Source organism: Lactuca saligna, chromosome 8 (genome assembly GCF_052625555.1).
Source record: "Lactuca saligna cultivar CGN05327 chromosome 8, ASM5262555v1, whole genome shotgun sequence".
Lineage (NCBI taxonomy): Eukaryota > Viridiplantae > Streptophyta > Magnoliopsida > Asterales > Asteraceae > Lactuca > Lactuca saligna.
In genome coordinates this window covers 17,780,159-17,789,137 of record NC_136424.1, presented here as the reverse complement: position 1 = coordinate 17,789,137, position 8,979 = coordinate 17,780,159, and positions in this window count along the sequence as shown.

Below are 8,979 nucleotides of genomic sequence, written 5' to 3'. Positions count from 1 at the left end.
CAGATATGCCCGAAGGTGCATCCGAGTCCCTCAAACCAAGACTCTGATACCAACTTGTAACGACGTGAAATTTCAAAACAATTTTTCATTTTTCAAATAACATAAAACTCATTCAATATTCTCAAATCTCAAGTTTAACAAATGTCATCATGATAAAAACATATCCAAGATCATAAAATAAATTTTCTACCAGTGTGTACGGATCATGCCGGTGCCTTCCCGTGATCATCACTAGTACCTGAAACACATAATACATAACACTGTAAGCATAAATGCTTAGTGAGTTCCCCAAAATACCACATACAACACATATGCCACTCATGGCTATAACACAGTATGACCCTCCAGTCTAGTTGTCTCAGCGGGACCCTCCAGTCCCGTAGCTCGTTGGACCCTCTGGTCCGATCATAGCTTGTTAGACCCTTTGGTCCGGTCTGAATCGTCGAACCCTTCGGTCTTGTCTATATCGTTGGACTCTCCAATCCGGTCTATATAACATATATCATACATATATCACAAGGCACATAATCTCAAACATACACATAACACATAAGACCCTCCGGTCTGCACATAGATACCACCCTAGGTAATGTATAGTGAGAAGACTCACCTCGTATGAAGCCGGATAAACTCTCGTGCATGAATATCCCGACCTAGCCTCCTCCTATCAATAGGATAACATCTCTAATGAAAATCCTCTCATGTTCTCATCTCTAATAATGGGTAGAAGACCATTCTACCCCTCTATGACCTCTCTTGATATAGCTTGACCAAAACCCCAAGGTCAACGGAAGTCAACTCTAGTCAACGGTCAAACTTTGACCAGACTCGTCGAGTGCACATGGGTGACTCGGCAAGTACAATCGTGTCCTCTGGATCCTTCTAAAGCCTCACTCGACTCGTTGAGTGAACCTTCCACTTAACGGGTTACCACTGGTCATGAATCGCGGGGCAACCCCGACTCGACTCGTCGAGTTCCCTTATGGACTCAGTGAGTTCCTTCCATGGCAACACCTAAATGACCTTCTGAGGTCAGATCTTCTTCTCTAACCCATAGATCTGACCTTACCATACTCAATAATCACGTAAAGGTCCAATGTTTACACTCATGCAACGTCTATAATGCTTCTTTTGGTGAAATAGATTCTAAAATGGCAACCTAGGTTTATATCTACAATGGAACAACATAAAGCAGGATGGTTGGGACTCTCTGGACTTCTCAAGGTCCATATCTAAGAAGCATTCCACCTTGGGACCTCTTATGCTTTGAATCTAAGCTAAAGAAGGAGTAAGAAAACCTAAGATTCAAGAAGATCACCATAAACACGAGATTGAGCATAGATCTATACCTCTAGCAACCTCTTCTTAATGGTGGTAGATCTGAGCTCCTTAAGCCTCCTAGATTTCCCTCCTTCCTTTTTTCTTGCAAAAACACACTTAAAATGATGAAAACGGCTTATTCTCTCTCTCTCTCTCTCTCTCTCCTTTTCTCTCTCTCTCTCTCTCTCACACACACACACAGAGACAACGCTCTCAGGTGCTCTGGTGCTCTCAGGAGTGAAGGTGGATGCAAATGAGGGCCATAAGGTCCTTTAAATAGGGCACATGCCCAAAGATTTAGGGTTTCTATCCACAGCTCGGACTCGTCGAGTCCACCCATCGACTCATCGAGTCCAGTCAGCAAATCGCAATCCACCTCGACAAGTCTAGGCGTCAACTCATCGAGTCCCTCCTCATAACTCAAAAGAAACAATTTAAATATGGTACCTGGAAACCCGGATGTTATAGAGGATGAGTGTGTGCACTTTCTTCATTGCCTGTTCTGTTACTTATCATCTTAAGTGTAGGAGTAATGAAGTGTTTGAAGAGAAACTTCATTTTCTGTGTAAGAGTTTGAGGTAACTTATGGGATGTCGTGTCAGTATGTGCATAAGGATAGTTAGATTGGCTCAGGTTGAGGATAGTGTTAAGAGTCTCCCTATCTATTCTTCTCTGATAAAGGCTTGGGGGTTCGAAACACTTCCCAAACACCCAATGAAGTGTATCTATGTTTCCTAGGTCCGAGTTATGTTTTGGATAAAGTGATCTTGTGTTTTGGTAATTATGTGTTTCGTTGATGTAAGACTATGGTTGCCCCAATAACATTCATTTGTTGATCTAAGATTATGGTTTCCTCATAACATTCATTTTTTTATGTAAGACTATGGTTACCCTATAATAATCGCGTGTAGATGCCTATCTCTGGTTGGTCTATAACCTGTGGAGTTAGAGGAAGGGATTCGGTTAGACTTTTTCATCATTTATTTTTTAGATCATAGGGTAGTTGTACCTTCTAGAGGCTAAGTATCGGGTGCCTATTGAGAATGGAAGTTAGTAAATCTAAGATGGCTAGTGTGTTCTCTTAATGTGTTGTGATCGGTAAGGATAATGGTTACACTTGTGCTAGAGGGAGATGGTAATGAAGACTATGGTAATACCATATTTATGAGATGGGGAAATATGGAAGGATGGTGTCACGACGTGTTGTGAACCTATTTATATGTGACTTGTGTAGGTGGAACCCGAAAGTCAAATGGCCAGAATTATAGGCTATTGTTTTTGTTTTTCCTTTGTTGTGACCTAACTATTTAGAGCCTTGTAGGAAGACTTTGGGCGACTCAATGGACGACAAGATCAGGTGTCCTGTAGGAAGTTAACTGTAACGACCCGTCTCTGGTATGTTGCTTTTATAGTATTTATTTTAGAAGTTTGTAGAGGGACTCAACGAGTCTATGTCCCGACTCATCGAGTAGGGTCATGATCTTGATCAGCTAATAGATCGGCGACTCGGCAGGTCCATATTCGGGACTCGACGAGTCGGCCTGCCAGGTAGAAACCCTAAATCCCCGGGTTTGCACCATATTTAAACCATCTTATGAGCCCCAAACTCGTCTCCTTCACCCTCAAAGCACCATTTAGCAAACCCTAATCATTCCATTGAGTATTTGAGCATTCTTTGTGTAATCTTGAAGTTTTGAAGAGAAGGAGAAGGCTAGATTCAAAGAAGAAGAAGAATATCCAAGTCTTTGCACCCATTTCAGAGTATTTTGAGGTAATAATCGGTTTCTTCCTGTTTTGATGATTGATTCTCCTTTATAAGCATATTTAGCCCATTCTTTAGCTTGTTCATAGTAGAGAAACCTTGTTGGATAGGTTACCTTCCGAATCTAGCCATGTTTTAGTTCCAAAAATGTAGATCTATTAACTTTATGGAGCCATTTTGCATGTCAGCCCTAGATCTACTCTTCCAAGTGCCTTTTTCGCCTTTATATCCTTTTGTATGCATTTGTACACGTAAAGTTGGGAACTTTACGTGGTAAACCAGCCTTAGGAACTCAGATCTATATATTATATGCAGTGGTTTTGAGCAGAATCGAGTTTTTAATGATTGCATGCATGGGAATCGACGAGTCAGGTCGCGAGTCCCCGATTCTTCCCTTTTAGTGATTCCGAGTGGGAACCAGTGAATAGTGGAATGGACTCAGTGAGTTAGAGGTTAGACTCAGTAATGGAAGGACTCGACGAGTTGTTCATACAACTCAGCGAGTCCAAGGCAATCTTCTTAAGATTCAAGAACAACTCGTCGAGTTGTTCATACAACTCGGCGAGTCGGATGCAGATGACCTGAGTGTTGGAATAGAATGGGAACTCATCGAGTATATGCCATACTCGACGAGTAACAACGAGCAGGGTTGATAAATGAGAGTAGAGACTCGGCGAGTTGGCGGCCCAACTCGGCGAGTCAGGTCAACTGAAAGTTGACTTTGACCAGGAGAGTTGACTTTAGCCAGGGGTAAAAGAGTCATTTTACCCTAATGCAGTTATTAGTATTTGATTGAGTATATTTGTGGAATTGTAGCCGGGGAGGTACCGGAGCAGCAACAGATAGTTTCCAGAGCCACACACTCAGCAGCCAGATCACGAGGTGAGTTTCCTTTCAGTAGGAACGGGTCTAAGGCCACAATGCCGACCCGTTTAGCTAGTAGTAGTTTCCGGACTTCGGTCCGATGCAGATTTTAGTGTGTTTAATGCCTTCGTGGCTCAGACAGGATTGCTGTGTTATGTGTTCCGGGTTACAGCCCGATGTAGTATGCTAATTATGTGCCCATGTTAGTTGATATGCTTATGTTATGCTATGTTCAGTAGTTCCAGACTTCTGTCCGATGCAGTCAGTTCCGGACTTCGGTCCGATGCAGTCAGTTCCGAACTTCGGTCCGATGCAGTTAGTTCCGAACTTTGGTCCAATACAGGAGGCAAGGCCTCAGTAGTTCCGGATTTCGATCCGATGCAGAGGGCAAGGCCCTGGTTAGTTCCGGACTTTGGTCCGATGCAGTTTTCGGACTTCGGTCCGATGCAGTGGGCAAGGCCCAGTACGTGGTTATATGTATTGTATGGTATGTGGTAGTTTGGGGGAGCTCACTAAGCTTCGTGCTTACAGTTTCAGTTTTGGTTTCAGGTACTTCCGCAAGCAAAGGGAAGAGCTCGGGTTGATGGCATCGCACACACCACAGCTTCAGTTGTCCTGGGAGTTGTTTTTAGTTTTTCATAGATGGGATTTGATACAGTGTTGGTACAGTTTACTCATAACTCTTTACTATTGTTTTTGAGATACTGACGTATGAGTTTTACCTTATGATATTATCATGGTGTTTTTAGTAATTATTAAACAAAAATTTTTGGGTCATATTTTTGGGATGTTTCAAGTTGGTATCAGAGCCTTGGTTTGAGGGATTCGGATATACTTCGGGTGTGTCTGAACTCAAACTAAGGAAACAGTAAAGATCTTCAAGGGAAAAATGATTTTGAAAAAGAACTTAGAAAAAATAAGAGGTTTGATAAAAGGAAAATGGTGTGGCGTATGCGATCAACCGAGCTCAAGTAAGTACTCCCAAATTACCAATACATGTTAATTTATGTTTATCAATTTTAGTTTCAGTAGAACAGCATGCTAGAATAAGACTAAGGATGTAGGAGGATGCCGTATGTGCCTGCTTTATGTGTTTCAGCTTTACGAGATCTGCATGCTAGTATTGAAGTAGACAGTAGTAGGATAGCATGTTAGGTTATGCATGATAGTATGAGCTTAGCATTGCATGCTAGATCAGTATTTCGTTATGAGAATAGATTTGTTTGAGTAATTTCCTATATCCGAATGCTGCTTGCTTCGTGCTTTGTGGGACTCTGAGTGACGGGAGTTAGTCATTAGGTGAATACGACACATCACATGTGACCAGGGTTGAATAATCTCAGAGTGTTGGAATTGGATCTATTGCGCAGCTCTTGTTTGAGTCTAACCGTTGTAGGGACGAGTCCTTTACTCGAAGGATTATCTGAGCCTCATCACATGTGATGGTATTCAGGTGATGACTAATTATTGTCACAAGGAGGCCTTCAGCAACTGAGGACTGTTTTGAATAGAGTCAGAGATTTCCCTAGGGCAAGCCTAGGATGAGAGTAGCAAAGATCAGTAGTAGTAGAAGTGACTTGGTGGAGTCAAGGCAGTTCTTGAGGAAAGTATGGATAGATGTGGAAGGTAGTATGGGCCAATACTACTGAAAGCAGAGGATCCGTACTCGAATCAAGGAAGGCCGAAACAAGACCAGGAAACTAGTATTGGTATCAGTGATCCCTTGAGATATTTCAGTTTTCTGATGTTGCTATGATTTGTTTCAGAATGGTAGTTTTGCATGCGAGGCCAGCCGTCGGCAGTTCAGGTGCCGGAGGGGGATCAGGATCAGGATCAGGCCCAGAGGCCGGGCAGTTGGATGAGCAGACCAGAGAGTTTCTTTCTTCTGAGGTTACCCGCATCATACTGGAGCAGACTCATATGATCTTCGGTTCGATCAAGGAGGGTATTCTAGAGCTGATGGATGAGAGATTGGGCACCTTCCGTGCCGAGATGACGGCCATGATGGGGTCGCGCACACTTACGTTCAGGGAGTTCAAGGCATGTGGAGCTCCAGATTACCATGGGGCGCGGGACCCCATAGCGAGTACTAGATGGTTGGCGGATGTGGCAAACGCTTTTTGTGTGACAACCGTCAATTTCCGAGCAAGTCAAAGTCAACCGAAGTCAACAAGTCAAACCGTTTGACTCAATTTGCCCTTGGGTACTAGAATTTACATTATGAAATTTCTACACAACTCTCTATTCTAATGAGAGATCATAAATCAAAAAGTGCGAACATCTAGATCTCCTTAACCTAAAACTGTGGTACGTGGCGAGCCAAACCGATAAAACAATGTTGCATACTCATCGGGAGTGTGTAAGATCCTTAAACAAGGCTTAACAGGGTTACGAACCTTGCATTGCGAAGCCGGACACTCACAAATGCCACACATGAAACCTCTCTCAATCGTTTTCACTCTATCTCTTCTTGTCAAGAATATCTCCTAAATCTCTCTAAGAATGTCAAATCTCTCCTAAATCTCTCTAAGAATTTCAAATCTCCCCCAAATCTCTCTAAGAATGTCAAATCTCTCCCAAATCTCTCCAAGTATGTGAAATCTCTCCCAAATATCTCTTTGTATGAGAAATCTCTCCAAGTATGTGAAATCTCTCCCAAATATCTCTTTGTATGAGAAGTCTCTCTAAGAATGTCAAATCTCTCCCAAATCTCTCCAAGTATGTGAAATCTCTCCCAAATATCTTTTTGTATGAGAAATCTCCCCAAGTATGTGAAATCTCTCCCAAATATCTCTTTGTATGAGAAATCTCTCCAAGTATGTGAAATCTCTCCCAAATATCTCTTTGTATGAGAAATCTCTCCAAGTATGTGAAATCTCTCCCAAATCTCTCTCAAAAGTTTCCGTAACTTTTTGAAGTCATTTGGGTCATTCCGACCCTTAACCGGGTTAAAAACGGCTTAAAACAGGGTAAAAACGAGTAAAATAGGCTTAAGGACCCGAAACCTGCTTTAAAGGGGCGAAGCCTCTTAGGACCCTAAGGTCCCTATAGGAACTGAACCTCGCCCAGGAGGAACCAAACCCGAGCCCAGGAGGAACCGAACCCGAAGGCTACTACTCATTCGGCTCATTTCGGGTCTGACCACCTTCGCCTCTTATCGTCGGACCGAGCCTCCCTTCGCTTCCTCGCCTCCTCTCGCTTCCTCGCCCCCCTTCGTTTCCCTTTGTTTCGCTTCATTTCGGATTCGGCTATAGCAAGGACCGAACCTCGGCCTAGGACCGAGAGGTCTCGCTGGGAACCCATTTTCTCCCGGTTTTCGCGTAGTTTTGCGTTTAAGGCCCGTTTTTAATTATTTTAACGCGGGATTTTCCACCCAAAATCATATTTTAACATAATAAACCCTAAATATTCACAATTTAATCATATTTTCATAAAAATCTTTATTTAAATAATAAAGGCAAGTGGGTAAAGTACAAAGAGGTGGAGTGTTGACTTTGCTTTACCTTATGACACAAGCAACCACTCCCACACCCACTCTATGGCCAGCCACACCTCCCCACCTTACCTAGGTCACATCAATGTCCCTTACACTCAATTTCCACTCATTCCCATGTTTTTAGAGTTGGAACAAAACACCCTCTCTCCTCATTTCTTTCATTTGCTCCCAATTTACTAAGTATCAAACACCACTTTTCTCTCAAACTTTTTCTCCACCAAATTTGAGATTCAAGGCTGATTTTCAAGTGTTCTTCCACATTTGGTAAGCATAATCCGTTCTCCTTATGAATATCTCACTTATTTCCACTCAAATCATGGATATCTTACACAAACTCCATCATAATTGTGTTAGAGCTTCGAATCTTCAAGTGATTCTTCAAGTGTTCTTGGGTTGAACACTTATCTTCTTCAACACTTATCTACTGCAATCACTCAAGGTAAGTTCATACCCCTACGTTTTCATGTTTTCTCAAGTTTTTAGGGGGGGGGGGGGATACAAGTTAAAACACCAAGAACATAACTAAGTTTTTCTAACAGCCTTCATCAGATAAGTTCAACTCCATTCATAGACTGTTTTGGGCAACTTAAACCTTTTTTGTTTTCAAAACTGTATAAGGTGAAAATAGTTCAAGTTATTAGCTTTAAAATGACTACCTGCACATCTCCATACGATTTTTCTACAATTTATGGTGATTTTTACAAAACTGCCTATCATTTCAAACAACAATCCGGACCAGTCTGTGATTTTGGACTTATTCACCCAAGTTGGAGGTCATTAAAAATCGTAATAAAAATTATGAGTAAACTAGACACATTTTTTGAACTCTCAGAATTTACGGATCTAGTTTTTGACTTCGTATGATTTTTCTATGATTTTTCCAAAACAGTGCAGAATGGCTAAAGTTAGCGAACAACATGTAAATATCATAACACTTTGTATTATGTTGAGCAAAGTATATAATCATAAGTTATAATTATTGAATATATTTCTTTGTTAGTTTATCATCATGAACCGAACCTAAGTCATTCATAATAAATATTAATCATTCATTTTAGAACATGTATATTAAACTATAAAAAGTATAGTTTAATAAATTCATAACACTAATACATTTCCATAAAAGAGTTCTTACATATTACAAACATTTTAGATAAACTATAATAGGTATAGTTTATGATATATTGCATAACACACTCGTACTAAAAGAGTACATTCATACAGAAAAGGTTTACACTCACACACATTATACGTAAACTTGTTACCCTAAATTGTGAGACATTCTCTCTTTCCGTACGTCCGAGTGCGGAATATAATTCCTGGTAGTTATAATCAGAGTCTCCTGGAGGGAGAACGTGATACTTGTATATAGATCTATATTGGGTTTGACACCCCACACCTTGCTGCTAGCTACAGTGGGACCTGCAGGTCTACGGGTGACAAATGTCATTTTAGTTTTCGCGACGCCTGAGAAACGTCGTGGCAGGTTCACATAGTCATAGTATGATTATAGCGACTCACATAGGGATATAACAAT